Raw genomic sequence first — 16,355 nt, 5'->3', positions numbered from 1 at the left:
ATTCGACCTATTGTCCATTCGAACATTTGCCCCCTTTATCATCATTCGACCTTTTGTCCACCTTTTTTCTCGACGTTTTGTGCCTTCGACCCTTTGTCCATTCGACGTTTTGTCATCCGAACCTTTCTTCTTTCGACCTTTTGTCATACAAATATAATTACAAGCCAATACAGCCTTTTACAGAGCTGCATTTGAAACATTTTGGATAGTTAGTTCATTCACTCCTTAAAGGGTGTACCGTTTAAAATCCGGATACACAAAATTCATTCTCAAAATTTCATTTACTTTATTTCGACTTTATATCCAAATGCGCAAACCTTGGCCTTAACCCCAGCCATAAGGTTCTGCACGACCTCAGAATCGACAGTTTTTTTTGCATATAAAGCCATGCTTTCTTCTACATTCTTCACCACTTTAGGTCGTTTTAGAAGGTGTATTTCGGGGGTTCAAATCTTTCGGCACGAAATCGACATCATTCGCCTTATACCACTCTAGCACGTCCTTCGGGTAGTGGCATGATGCCAAATCCGGTCAGAAGACCGTCGGACCGTCGTGAACCTTCAGGGGAGGGAGAAGCCACTTTTGAAGACACTCTGTAGTGCTTGCTGTAACGAAAGGTGTACTCCGCTTTCCGCAAGTACAAGTCGCTTGCCAAATTAAGAACTTCTCGACGAACTTCGACATCTCGAGAACATCACACTTATCCTTAGCAATCACATACATGTTTTCTAGAATCAGGTTGAAGTCCGCCTTCACAAATGTCTCGCATGTCTGTCCATTACGCAGCAGTGTGGCTTCGTTAACTACTGGCCGTACAACTTCCGGGCACGGTTTTTTGCGACCGTATTCTGTTTCTCGTCATGGTTTGGGGACTTCTGAACCTTAAACGTACGTAGTCCAGCTCGAGTTTTGGTATTCTGCACAAAAGTCTTGCTCATATGCAACTTTTTAGCCACATCTCGAACTGAGGCATGCGGTTTCCGTTTAAAGGCCCCAACCACGCATTTGTAATCGTTCTCGTTGACTCGTTGACGGCTTTTTTCGCATCTCCGCTTCCGATAAACAGTCAGACGTTCTTCGAACCGTTTTATGATACCAGACACCGTGGAATTCGCGATTCCCAACTTTTTTTTCCAATGGCATTCTCAAAGTACTCGTGCAAAACTTTTTCGCGCACGCATTGTTCTTTTGCGCAACTGATGAAATCAGCTCACAGAGTGTAAACTATGTCTACGCAAAATTTCAATTAATTTTACCCACGGATCAAAAGTTAGAGCAATTTGAGTGTGAGTGGATTTTAAAAGGTACACCCTTTAGTAGTTATTCAAGCCGAACGATGGTTTAGGTCCTAGGTATCATTGGCAAATTATCTTCGTAAATGTTTGGCCATGTAAAGATAGTTAAGGCCTGTACTCGATAAAAAAAAAATGCACCAGACAAAAGTTTTCGCCAAAAATTTATTTTAAGTTGGATTTTCTTGAAACTTTCAGGGAATGAACTAATACATATGAACTATGTTTCGGCATAATTACTTTATTCAATTTCGTTTCCATCGCTGAAAGCCCGCACCTTTCCCTTAAGACCCCTCATTACATTTTGTACAATGGTGGAGCCGAACTTTTTGGTCACTTTCATCCATTCTTTCTTCAACTCCAGCTCGTTCTTAAACACCTTGGACGATTTACGAACTTTGGCCTTCATTATGGCCCAAAATATTTCTACTGGGCGAATCTCCGGTGAATTTGGGGGGTTGGCGGTTTTTGGTACAAAAACAACGTTATTGTCTCTGTACCAATCCAACGTCGGTCGCACGTAATGGCATGATGCCAGGTCCGGCCAAAATAATGTCTCGCCAACAAACGCTTCTGGAGGCACTCGATGCGGTAAATTTCGCTGTTGATGGTACCCATTGTGATGTATGGTTTTCTCAGTTTTCAGCATTGGCATATGGCCTGCCAGAGCCAGTATTTTTTGGCGAATTTGTCCACTTTCTTCTTCCTTATGTCTTTCGGAACATCAAACCGTGATTTGGCAACGTAGAACTCCAGCCCCGTTATCTGCTTTGCGTCTGCCTTGATGTAGGTTTCGTCATCCATAACCAGTAGACTGATGCAAAATTTGACTTTTTTGCTCCACAGTGCTTAAATGGTTTCAAATCGGATCCTGATTAGCCTCCCAAAGTTACAACTCATTTGGTTAGAAACAGACTTCACACAAGCCATTTGAAGTTAACATGTAAATTACTATGGGTAATCTCAACTTTTTGTTCATTGCCTTCTAGTCTTTTTCCATATTGAGCTGCAAAACAGCTCGATAGCTATTCTTATAGAAAATTTTCTCAGCTACCTCTGCTGAAGATTGTTTCGATGTAAAACGACACAGGAAACAGTTATTAATTATTTAAGAGATTGGTAAACTTATGACATGATCAAGCAGATGCTCTGTTGGCAACACTGTATTTTGCAGTGTGACATAGTAGCCATGATTTGTGTGTCCTATTCAATGCCCCAGAAACACCAGTGTTGCCTGCTGAGCAGTTGATTGAGCATGATCATAAGACATCAGCACATTGAACCATTGATAACTTTCGATCCTTGCATTTAATCAAAAAATGGTCTTCAGCGAAGTTGTAGCTGGAAAAATTTCCTAAAAGTGCAGTTGAAAGTTTTTGAAGCAGACCGATATTGTGAATTATTAGATAGACATGAACAAAAATCTTAGTTTTACCATAGTAATTCCCATACAAACTTCAAATGGTTTGTGCCATCTCAGTTTCTCACCAAATGGGGTCAAATTTTGAGAGGTTAGTCAGGATCCGATTTGGAATCGTTTAAGTATTGTGGAGCTAAAATTTCAAATTTTGCATCACTCTATTAACCACACACATCGGTTTCGTTAACCACTCTCGATACAGCTTGCTTTCACGGGTTTTGTTGATCACGCCGATTCGAGTATTTTAAGATTTTAAACGTATTTTGATCAATCATTTAAGGAGCAACCCGATCTATTTTAAGGAGATTTTTTTTTACTAATTAAGGATAATTTCATCTGTTTCATTGAGCAAAAGTAGGGCTGCCATTCTGAACGCTTTGATTGATTTAAAGTGATGACATTATTCATAATCATAAAATCACATAAGAGGAATACAGGAAGAATGCAACCCCTTAATAAAAAAAAACAGAGAGGTACCGTTGTTTGAGGAGATAGTTATAGACGGTATGATTTTCTCTGGATTCCTGGATACCAGGTTTTTGGTAATAAAGATATCATGTGTGGTCAATATGCTTACTACCAAAGATCAGACAGCTAGGAATTCGAAAAAAAAGGAATATTTGTTTAAACTCCATCCGCAAACAACGGTACCTCTCTGTAACTAGGTAAATGTTTAGAATTCAAAAACATGGAAAGTTCAAGAATCGTGAATCATTTTTAAATTTCAAATTATCCAAGTAGGGGAAAAGTTGGCTTCGGCAATACCTTGACCTATTATTGTCAGGGGGAAAACAAAGTCCTAGAGCACTCAAATTTGGCCAATAGTTGCTCTGAAACACACATGCCAAAATTGAGCTCTCAAGGACGTTGTCTACCCCTCTGACGATAATAGGTTGCCGAAGCCAACTTTTCCCCTACCTACCTACTAGAATTAAAAGTTTTTTTTAATGTGCGCGATCTCGAAAGCTTTTCAATGTCTCTGAAATTTTAAATTTCATATAAATTTTTCGATTGCTGGTAACGCTACTGAGCTAGAGCGGCCATTTGCTCAAATTTTGCAAAGAAAAGGAATAGATTCCGATTTTTTTTTAGAAATGTTTAAATTGAATTAATTGAGATCCGGGATAATTTCTAGAGAGTTTGATCTATGAAAAACCTTCAGGACTGTGAGACTTAAGAAAAGTGTCAAAACCATGATTCCGCTTCGTCAGATTTTGAAACACGAATATTTCTAAGGCAATACAATATTTTCAAAATCCTGGACCTGTCGAAAAAGCAATAATCCATGTTTGAATAAATTTTCAATATTCTGCTACGAATATTCAGATGTAGAACTTTCAAAATTTTCCTAGATCCCTTATTTGAAAACAAATAGGGGAAATGACGGCTTCGGCATGACAGACTATTTTCGGCAACACAAATTGAAACACTATTTTCACTGGATTTTCTTACGAAAACACTTCGCTGAATGCATGCAAACGATTCTTTATGCTTTCAGCTTCAATTTGACTATATTTTTACCACTGAGAAAAAGCAATCTAGCAAGGTTTTCATGAAATGCAACACACGCACTACAAATTGTAGCTGATTTCGAGTTGCCGATAATAGAACAGCAGATTTACATGCAGTTCAAATGGAACGGTTGCCGAAGAAAAACTGGTTGCCGACAATACTCGCGCTCACTAGAAAAGATAGGAGCTTTGTAAAAGCGTTTCAAAACAGTTTTTGACAATTCTTTGGACTGAAATTATTATGAGTAGCTGGCAGCAAAAGATTGTAAACAAACCAATACTGCATATGTGTGCGTTCCTTAGAGAAAAAGGCTATAGAAAGATGGTCGCTGCTTAGGTTGCCGAGAATACGTAAACTCCCCTATTAGAATAATAAATCTAAGAAAATTTTCAAGGATCTTGCGCATAAAGAAAATATTTATGATTCTGGCATTTTGTGGTATTACCTTGAGAATATCTGAAGAATTTTGATGCGAATATTAAGGGAATTCTAAGGATAATTCCTAATGAATTCAGAGGAGTATTTTACGAGAGCTCTGACTGGAATTCCATTTTTGTTTTGAGAAAGTTTAAAATTAAAAGGTAGTTGTGAGGAGAACTTCTAGTGCAGGACAAATTTTAACAGTTTTATACTTTTCTTATTTTTTAATTAATCCATTATGAACTAAAAAGTGAGAAAATTCCAATGGGGGAAGAATTCCTAGGTAGTTCTGACGAGCATTCAAAGGAGGACAGCTTAAGTGTAATCTAAAAAAAAAAAAATTCTTCAGAATATTTAAACATTTTGCCTAGGAAGATTGAATTTAAATTGTAACGATAATAAAAGGTGAATTTTAAAAGAATTTTGAAGAGATTACCAAAGGAGCTTTGACTACAATTTCAGGAAAATTCTAATGTGTATTCCAAAGGAACTCTGGGGAAAATCACTAGGGAATTTTTAAGAGAGCTTGAAAAGAATGCCATGTAGTATTTCATAACTAACTAGAATCCCTTAACTTCAACGAAGTTCCCCGAATTTCTAAGAAATTCGCTAATTTTTAACAATGTTTGATACTTCAACAAAGTTCTCTAAACCTCTACAAAAGCTACTGAATATAAAATAAAAATCTGAAGTTATATGAAGTTCACTGAGCTTCTACGAAGTTTGCTATGCTTTTACAAAGTTGGCAGGATTTCCATCAAATTTTCTGCAGTTCTTGAAAGTTTCCACAACTTCTACGTTTTTTTTTTTTTTTTTGACAAAACTCAGGTAATCATTACAGATCCTGTCGTAGTAGGTCTCTTTTTTTTCATACGCGTTGTTTTCAAAAATCAAAATGTCATGATTACCTGAGATTTGTATGTACACCGATGTTTCATATTTACGAGTCGTGCATTGAAAAATTCTGGCATAAAAAAAGCGTTTGTTGTCCGTCAGTTATTATAGTAACTAAAGCATGGCCCACTTTGTAATGGAACAACATCATTTGGGTCTATTTCGGGTTTGAAAACGGTTGTCTCCCATGTGCATGATATTCCTTATAGGGGAAATAGATGTAATGTCGGCCTATATGCCCCTAATTTGGGCCCATACATACATTCAGCAATCGACTACATTTTCAATAGCGACCAAAAATATGCATTAGTACCGCCTCAATGACGCGTTCATCTAGATAAAATTGATAAATAGCAGCTTTTTAGCGATGGGCCCACTGGAAACTGGGGACAATTCGGCGGATTGAGGGTTTTCGGAGCAAACTGGACTCCGTTGTCATTGTACTTCCCGGCTGTAATGCACCTACCGGACTTGGTCAGCAGGTTGTCAAACAGCTCAGACAGCTAGACCTCACGACCTTTCCATGGAGCTGACGGTTGGCAGTTCCACTCTGGCGTTTACTTTGAGGCTTCCAATTCGTCGTCAAGGTTTCCCTGTACGTTTTGTTTCTAGGAAAATTCAGCCCATTAGCCAGCTTGGACGCGGATCACGATGGATTTTCCAGGTGACTGCGCACGATTTTTTTAAGCTCCTCTTGCATGATAACTGTCCCCAAACCAAGAGCGTTTTATTATTGTTGTTGTCAACAAATAGACGTCAAAAGCTTCCGAAAACGTCCACTAGGAGCGCTCTAATAAGCAAAAGAGGTTGTTCCTTTACTAAGTGGGCAATGGTGTAAATCTTATGTCAGGGTTCACCAATACCACATTTAAGTTGTCAGTTACGCTAATTAGGTATTCATAAGTTATTTTCTCCTGCACGGAATCCTTATGGAATGTGATGAGGGCATCGTCAAATTGAAAGAGCCAGATGGAGGGGGCGCAAAACTGAGAATTGACCACATAAACAAAAACCCTGAGCACGGCTCTTGCAATAGGTAAAAATATTTTAAATCCCCTCAAAACAACGAGAAAACTCAGCCTCCAACGCGGAAGGAAAAGACACAACCCCAAACGGAACTGCACCATTTCAACTAGCGTTCGTTTGTTCGTTCAATATTTGTTTCCATTAGCGGCCAAACCAATAACAACCCATAATGTAGAGCACATGTTTTCCTCCGACATGGTGTTTCGTTCGATCCCAGAAACAGCGATCCACCAACTGACTACATGGAGTGGAGGTAAAACAGAACGAACAGCTGTCGAGCAATAAACTTCGGAATGGGCTACATGCAGGAGGTTCATGTTGAATTATAGCACAGTCGATTTTCTTCTGTTTTGCCTCTAAGAAGGTGGAGCCCGTATTGAGATATGGAACGTGGCCCGAAAGATTCCAACAATTGGATAAGCAAGCAACCATCACCCAGCCTGTGTTGTTATAAAGCACAATTGAACGATACAAATCGACGGCCGCGAACGGCAGTTCGGGGTAATGTTTCTATTTTTCCGTGCTTTTACCAGCCAACCCAACAACATGGAAATGCCATTGCCGGAAAGAAATTGGCCCCCGCAATATCGGCAGATAATCCGGTTCAACAATCGACAAACTGCATCACCAGCAGTAACAAGCAAGAGAGCAAGCGTGGAGTATTCATTTTTTAAATGCTTGCAATATCATAGTGGATAGCCTACGCGACTTAGGTGCCGCACCGTGGATAATGATCCGGATCGATAACGGAGCGTGGCGTCCAATAACCTGTGAAATGCGCATTGCTGTGTGAAAATGTGTGGGTGGGCGGGGGTTGCGAATGTGATCGACATGGTCGACCGGACTCTCAGTAGGCTTGGAAATAAGCGATCAAAAGTTCTCACAAACCAATTCGTCGAGAACTAGTCATTCTCCGTCGAAGAAAGAAAGGTAGTTGGTTTTCCCCCATCAGCTAGCTAGTTCCTACAACACAACCGCTAGGCGGCGACTTAAAACGACGAACCAAGCCGCCGCCCGGCAGAACAGCATGAATCGATTTGTTACAACTGATAATCTTTGTTTGGAGCGTTTTTGCTGCTCGGCTTGGGAAAGTCGTTGGAAAATTGCAACCAATTTGCAGCAGTCAACGTGCAGAGAGACACAAAACAAAGTAAGCCGGAAGGTTGGGGTTATCACAAAAGAGAAGTGAACGCAAAAAAAAACGCTCCGCTGCTAATCCAATCAATCAGAATGGAATGGATACTTCGGTCTTTAGGTTTCTTTTGCCACAGCTTTCTACTGTGGTTGTGAAGTTCTGGTTCTCGCAAAGCGGTGCGGGACTTAAAACATCCTAATCGCTTCGTAAGACTCGATTAGCAAACCGTTGTTCGTGGTACTAAATACTTCCTGTACTTGGACTTGTACTGCTTCGGAACTGGTCATCGACATTGCGAACTTGTTTACGATTTAACTGTGTGGAAACATAGTTCGTTCATCCAAACTTGATTCTAAAGGGACTTTAAATTATTTCGAAGTGAAAATGTTTAGAAAAATTCAATTGATTTTTCATGATCAAAGTCCGTACATAATATGAAAGTGTATCCCAATTGATAGCGGATAGCGTTGTTATTTCAAAATTAACGAAATTCATATGGGACTGATATGCGATAATAGGCCGTGCAGATGTTTAGCAAAGACAGCATCGAAACGCATCTGATGGCATTCGGAATTTACAGCAGCCGGAGTAATATGCTGCTAATGTTGAAATCGCTTGAACTCTTCTGGGGATCAAATTCGGCTGTGAAGATCAGATGGCTACCTGGCAGCGAACCGGGACAACGTGGATGCATGGTCTGAGGTAGCCAAGAAGAATGTGACGAAAGTGTTCTACTGCTAAAGGCTGGCTTCTGCAGTGGTGTTCCGAGAAGCAGGTGAATAACATTAGTAAAGCACTAATAAAAGGGATTCCGCTAGCGGTTGTGTTCACATGTGCTGCCTTTCACCACCGCCCAGTATCGCCGGTGTCTTCAGCATAAAAATCTCTGCTCACGTCTTCCTTAGAAAAGGAAGTAAAGCCGTTGGTCCCCGGTTCATATGTGTTGATGGGTGCGATATCTTACGCATGTGTGGAAGCTGCCTCCCTGCCAAGGGGTATTTAACTCTGCACACCTTAATCTGTTCCAAGAGTTTTGGCAGTGCCGAAAGCTGTGCCAAGCGTTGTGCCGATCATTCCGAAGTAGGCCGAAGTGTATCAATCAAGGTGTCAATATCTCATGAGGTTGGCAACCCTGAAAATAAACTTTTGTGATTGTGTTTACATTTTCAATTTATCTAATTCATAACCATGGTTCATGGCAAATATTAAGCTTTATTGTCATTAGAATGAGAGCAAATTGGGCAGTGGAAGAGGCACTTGAAGCAATACAACGACCCGTCCAAAAGAAACGGACGGTGTACGAATTTTTCACCAGCTGCCAGTAAAATGCTCCCCAACAAAATCAAACCCAGAACTCGAACGGACGAAAGTTCACCCCCACTCTAGAAACAACATCCTCGAAACAGTTCTGATCGATTCAGAATTACGCAACCTCGAAGACAGCACCCTAGCCTATCGTATCGCAGATTGTGATGTCTCCTACCATCACCCAATTACACACGTTCAAGCCTATCGAGTTCACGATCCTTTACAGATGTGATACCTTCCACAAGGTACCACCAATCAAAACCAATGGCCAATGTATCACCAATGAAAACCATCAAATGGAAATGGAAATGCACGATCCAGATAATCTTCGCATCTGCAGTTCAACTGTACCCTGTGTTTGTTGTTGTTCATCTGCACTCCCATAGGATCTTGCCGAACAGGAAATTACTTAATGTCAACATGCGTCATGCACTTTCGAGATTAAGCAAGGCCTTATAATTGATTGATTGGTAGGCCACCGGATCCTTTTGCGACGAACTAGTGCAACAAAAGAGTGCAGACTAGATCTTTGGTGATGGGGTGAACTCACGGAATAGAATTTATTCGCTAAGGCAATCGTCCAGACCTGATGGAATATTAGGAGTTAATACGTATCGACCCTCTCGACCAACCATGGTGTGGAATAACTCTGTTGGCGTGAAGCTATTCCGGATGAAACCACGAGCCGCTGGGATTTTCGCTACGAATCGGATGAGATAAACTTAGTTTCATGGTGCAGACAGGTGCAGGCAATACTCACAGCATTTTTCCTTGGAATACGAACCCAATGTGAAGCCGAATTTACTCCATTGCATAAAGAAGTCAACCTTATGTCGTTTTCGTTTTTGCGGTGTAGCTACACCGGTGCTACACTGCCGAACACCGAAAAAATTAGGATGTAGCTATCGGTCTGTCAATGACTCGCACTTATTGCTGCTTACACTACACCGGTGTAGTGTAGTAAAAACGAAAACGACATTAGTAACGACTGGCAAAACGTCAACTCTCGACAGTGATGCCGTTTTATATTATGTCGGTTGTATGCTACTTGTCAACGAATAGTGTGCCATGCTGTGTTGTGTGGCGGCTATGTGGCATCATACAATATAACTTCTACACCATTGCTTCAACTGGAGAACTAACCGTATCGAATGATTTTCATCGACAAGCAAACATTTGTGCTTACATTTCACTTATCGAGTCGCCGAAAAAAGATTTATTTTTGTCAAGCAACGCCCTAGTCTATTTGCAAACATTATTTATAGAAGATAAATCTTAAACACAGCTTCTAATGCAATGTTTCTTGTTCAGAAATATATTTCAATAGCAACAACACCATCATCATCAGCATGATCAACATTATCGATAATAACCTAACCATCTTTTGAAATTATGGAGCAAATTTAGGAAAAAATAACGAGCAATGACAACTTTGAGGAAGGTACGAATCGGGTCTCTCTTTATCAAACTCCCCAGTTGGACTCTTCTCTCTATACACAATTTTCAACCTGCGTTAATCTAACGGAACTATCAATTCTATACTTTCATCTCCTCATCAATCGTATAAAAATTACCACTTTAAGTCTGTTATTTGACGCTTAACATCTTCAACAATATAAATCGTTAACTTCACGCAGAAGTAATACAAACAAAATAGTTAACAACAAGCATTTGTAAAAAAACCCGGTCTAAAGCCCTTTCCTCACAAAGAAAAGGCCACCCACGCACACTAAAGCAAAGTTTCCGTTATCCGATAATAGTGTTTGTTTGCGACTAACGCTTTGTGAGGAACGAGCTTAAGAACGGTTTGGTTACAAACAGGCCTTTGTCTATTGTTGATCCAGAATTGTTCAATGGAAAATGCCATTCTTCCAAAATATTTGCAAAGTTTCAATCAAATCCAGAAGAAAACCATGTCCAGCCGATTCGCTATTTGGCATGTAAATGCCCATTTTATTAAATAGGGTAAACCAGGTCAACTGTCACCGATTTCACAAATATGTATTTCTCAATGGGTAATGGGTAGTAAGTATTTTTGTTTTAAAGTGGGTACTACTGTAAGCTTATATTGATAGTTGAAATTAGAAATTTCATTCCTTTTCGATTTCAAGCAGCCATAGACGTGAAATGGGAGGATCTTCTAGATGATTCAGTGTTCAGTCGGCTGTCGACAGAAGCAGGCCACTCTCGATGCGTGTCACGCGATCGTCTGTTCACTCGGCAGCAACTATTGTATGGTCCTCCTCATTGTTCTTCATCAGCAGTTCTTTCGGTTGATGCGTCGTCGACTTTGGAAAGCAACCGTTTCGTGATGAGTGTGTGAGTACTGACCACGTTTTGCGACCATTGCTGCAATGGAAGCGCTCTACTCCCCGTTGGCAATACTACCATACAATGAAATTACTGGAAGCGACTCCCATTCTGATGGAGGAGGCTTATTGGATAGCGGAAGATGAAGTGTTTATTGTGTTATACCTTTTGACTATACTTTTTGAGATGTATTGTAAAGTGAACAAGAATCCTCGGCTCTGGAAAGCTAATTTGATTGAGCCTTACCAAATAAATAAATAAACAAAAAACTTATAGATGCTGAAATTGCTCTGAGTGCACTGGCCCTTTGACGTTTCTATGGGAATTACTATGGAACCTCCTAGCACTTTGCCATAATAATATACAGAAAAGCTTGCTATCTGCTCACCTGTCAAATTTAATCAGCTATGAAATGCGGTCTTCAGCAAAGTTGTAGCTGAGAAATTTTAATATTAGTACAAAAGAATAAGTTTTCCAAAGGGCCAAATCATTATGGGGTCGCATCCAAATGAGCTCAAATTTTGAAAAAAATACCAGAATCTGCTTTGAAATTGATTGAGCTTGGTGGAAGAAAATAGATATTTTGAACCATTCCATTATATATGGGTCATTCCAGCTTAAGTGGGTACAGATTTTTAAAAAGTTGTGGTCGACGGCACCGATTTGAGCCAAACATTGCCAAAACGCTTATTTTAGCATTCTGAACGAACACCTTTTTTGATTTTACTCTAAAGTGCCTAGATCCTTCTGGGCTACAACCCTGGATTTTCGAGATTTTTAAAAATTTCATCTTTCAGAAGAGATTACTTCGCAACTAAATAAGCTATTCGTGATCTTAGAACGTCAATTTGAAGGCTTTTTAATGTAAATTCTTATAGGTCTACCCATATTTTGTTTTTGTTATAGTAACTACAGTAAACAGAATGATTACCGGCAGATACCCAAATTATCCAAAAATGGCCTATTTTCACCATGGGCGGGATTTTTTATTGCTTAATATTTCGGGCTCAAATTTTCACCACAATTAAAAAAAAATGTCTACCCTTTTCTATTTGGATGTGATTCTAAGGGCAAATAATTTGGACAAATAGTTTTTGAGATATGACTAGATGAGTGAGTGGTAGTTTGGAGTTTTTCTGGTGAAAAATCAATGCTATTTAACATTTTTTTTCTATTCTTAGAAGAAGAACATGACAGTTATGTTCATGAATGGAAAATCTCGGAAATCCAGCATTGTAGCCCAGAAGGATCTAGGCACTTCAGATCAAAATCAAAAAATACGTTTGTTCAGAATGCCACAATTAGCGTTTTGGCCAAGTTTGGTTCAAATCAGTGACATCGACCACAGGTGGAATGACCCATATGTTGTATACCTTAAATATACTGATATAAAAAAATAATGGAAGCGATCAATCTTTATGATCATTTCATCATCATGACAGATACGCCGAATCACCCTGTACTGCACGTATAATGTACGAAATGCTCAAAATTATAATTTCTGAAGTGCATAATTCGATGAAAGCTTTAAACCTATGAAATATGAAACAGGGTTAACAAGACGAGCTCGTTGCTGAAACTTTAATCTCACCTACTGCACTACCGTTCGTTCTGTGGCGCCTGACGACGGCGGCTCAAGCCCTAATTATAACCCATCGAACGACAAAAATTTCACGCTTGGTACACCGCCGTGTGAAGTGTGTCATCATCGTCAACGAACCGAATTGGTATGCCCCGGCCGCCTCTCACACGTGAAGCGACCGGAGAGAAAACTGGGAATGCGATGCTTCCGCTTATTAAAATTTGTATGCAAAAAAGCGATTCGAAGAAAATAGCGGATCAGCGTGTGTGTCACAATTAGTTTGGATCGTCTTTTTCTTCGCTGTTTCGAGGGCACCATGTCGTTTGATAAAGGCATGCGGATGGCTTGCTGAGATTTGCCCAATTTGACATCAAGAGTTGTTGTTATGGTTGCCATGGATCAAAAAAGTAAATTTGAACTCGATCTGCAGTCGGAATGCGGAAAATCGCTGCCCTTGGTGCGATGAATCTTTTTTGAATGCGGGATTTAGCTGGGCATGAAAAATTATCCAATGGTTGTGTCCAATTTAATCTGAAGTGATCAATTTTGTCTTTTTTCGCGTAAGAGGCAGTGAAAGTAAATCGGCGTACGAGTTTTGTTGTTTATTACAGATTTTGACAGTTCTCTCTGAGAGGGTAGAAAATATTGTCGTTACAGATGAAAACTGGAAAACCCACTGGCGAAAATCGATTTTATTCTCGTTCTATACGATAGTGTCGGAAGTAGTGGAGCCGATTCGAAAGGTTCATTCGGGAGCCAAACATTCAAAAGAGCTCAGAAGTCATGTGGGTAGTTACTGTTTGAACCACAAGTAAAGGTATTGCCATCTACTAAAAATAAATTAAGAATTATAATTATGAAACTGTCGAAATATCAACCGTAGTAGGCGGATAATGTAAATCATCGAATGTGATGCTCGAATAAGTGTTTTTATTTGATGTTAAGGGGGTAGTACACTTTGAACGTCCAAAAAGTAAGGCATTTTCGTTAATTTTTTTAAGCAATAAAACACTCAGGGAGGGCAAATATGTTTAACCCATTTATTAATCATCTTCGAGCTACAATTTGTATTTTTTTTGAACTTGATTGGCGTCTCCCCGTGGCCATCCTCGCGCGGAACTCGGAAAACGGCGTGGGAAAATACTCCTTTCCATGTGATCCTCGAACATAAATCGAACAAAAATCCTGATTAGTAATGAAATTTGGGTTAGAAATACGTATTCCGGTTTTTTTTTTAAATCAATTTTTTCAACAGTTGTGACCTTAGGAAAAAAAAGTCCATTTTTTCACCCTAAAAATGCTTACAAAATCGTGGACTAAAAATCGACCAAATCGAAAATGTGGATACGTATTTCTAAGCAGAATTTAATTCTGAACAAGAAAACCTAGGCGATATCCAAATTTGATGATAACTGGTTAGAGTTATTTCCCACGCCAGTTTGAAAAACCCCGTTTCGAGATAAACGCGTTTAAAGATAAAAATGCTCTCTCAGTGCGCCGGTACATGTTTTAGGAAATCGCTTCGTAAAGCGGTAAGGAATATTTTGGCGGACTTGGAGTCTTTTCTAAATTAAAGTATACATCCCAAAGAACATTTTAAGCCAAAAAAAAATGCATTTTTTGAAAAATCAAATTGTACTCCCCCCTTAATAATAATGCCAAAACTGGGCTACGAATTGCTGAAACATGAATTTAATCAAACTTTATAAGAGTCATGTGAGCTTTGTGGGCAGGTGCACTCCCAACACAATGTACACGTTATTTATTTATGAGGAGCCAAGAGTTCATTTGTCAGCATATACGATTTCGTGAGCTGTTTCAGCCAAAAAATTTGAAGCTTCGAAAGGTTATTAAAATGTTTTCTTGCTCACTTGAAAAATTAAATCGACAGAGTTCGCAATACTCTGGTGCACATTGTAGCACTTTATTGTGCGATGACAGTGCTACACTATGTATAACGTATAGAACGAGAATAAAACCGATCTTCGCTAGTGGGTTCTTCCAGTTTTCAGCTGTAACGATAATATGAACTCACTTGTCTCTTGCGTTGAACTCTCCTCACTTAGGGGAAAACAGCGCAAAATGCATCCAGGGGGAAAACGTCGTTATTAATTCCTAAATTTGTCAAACCACAGTGCTGGTTTAGTACTTGAACTAGCATTTCGGATACAATTAGCTATGAAAAACCAAGGCATACCAAAAGTACCGCCTCACGCCAGTGTTCCAACGGCTGCCGCCTTCTTTTTCCTACGACAGCCTTGATATTGAACTATCGGCGGCAGCCCACAGTGAAGCTGTCATCAGTGATTCCACATATTTTAAAATTTCAATCTGTATTCTTAATCTCTATCTGGATGACAAAGAGATGAATAATTTCTTTATTATGGTCTCAGTGCGGATTTACTTAAATCTCCATTGAGCTCATTCATAGTTCATAAGGAGATTAAACAATGAATAGAATAGCAAGCAACGATGTCCTAGAAATAACATTTCTGATCAGAAATGAATTGATTTACATCAAATTGAGGAAATAGAATGAAATCACACATGTCATATGATAGTTGTATGATAATTTTCTTTTTGCTCGAATGTTGTTCTACCGTTTGTGTTGTGTTAGAGAGACGACGGTAGAGCATGGGAGTACGAATACAAACAGACTGTCGCGCACGACAACGAAGCGAGTGTAGTAAAAACCGTCAACTGTTTCAACCCCTGATCGTGAGACTGCTACTAAGCAGTGTGACGCCGAAGCTCTTTCGTTTGCTGCCTTGTTCGTACTGTCCATTGCAAACTTTTAATCCGATATTTTTCTATAACACGTGGTCTTGAGCAGATCGTTCTGTTTCTACCGAGGGGGGCGACTCTATCTTCGATGCAGAAACGATTTTGTTTTGCTGTGCTTAGCTGCACGTACGATGAGTAGATTTTAAGAAGATTTATGAAGATTTTTAAGATTTCCCGCAAAAAGATGGAAGTCGATGCGAGTAGATGGATTTAGATGCTTAAAATGGCAAGAAGATTTTTCGTAGATTTATTCGCTGGCGTGAGATTTTTCGAGCATCTATGATTGAGATTTAGATGTGTCGCCCCCCTCGGTTTCTACCTAGATTATAAGTGCTGTTTTTTCGGTGAATTTCAATATGATAAATTTGGATTCGAGTGAATTTAATACGTTCTTCTGAAACCGAAGGGGGCTTAACACATTTTCATTATAAAGCTCGCGGTTTTTTTGCGCGGTATGTTTTGGTATGACCGGAAAGCTATAGTAAATTCCACACACGCAATGACGCTTATTGTGTGAAATTAGTGCATCCATTCATTTCGAATTCAAAACCGTAACAAGAAATCGGTATTAACAGTTCTGTTCCATACTTCTCTCGTATGGCGTTCCATACGCTACCATTAACAAGATTTTCAATACGATCCGTCTTTTTCAGCTCTTCAATATGCTTCAAT

The 16,355-nt window shown here is 39.5% G+C and overlaps 1 protein-coding gene across 1 annotated transcript in view; it reads left to right on the top strand.

Annotated features, from left to right (window-relative positions):
* The window catches only part of dsx-c73A (doublesex cognate 73A), a 275,770-nt gene that overhangs the window by 51,304 nt on the left and 208,111 nt on the right, over positions 1-16,355 (top strand). The window lies entirely within an intron of this gene.

The sequence above is a fragment of the Ochlerotatus camptorhynchus genome, unplaced genomic scaffold (genome assembly GCF_037179485.1).
Source record: "Ochlerotatus camptorhynchus isolate MF236.1 unplaced genomic scaffold, CSIRO-AGI_Acam_v1.1 ptg000370l, whole genome shotgun sequence".
Taxonomy (NCBI): domain Eukaryota; kingdom Metazoa; phylum Arthropoda; class Insecta; order Diptera; family Culicidae; genus Ochlerotatus; species Ochlerotatus camptorhynchus.
Note: the sequence above shows the minus strand (reverse complement) of the source record. Positions and strands in the feature narration are given on the sequence as shown.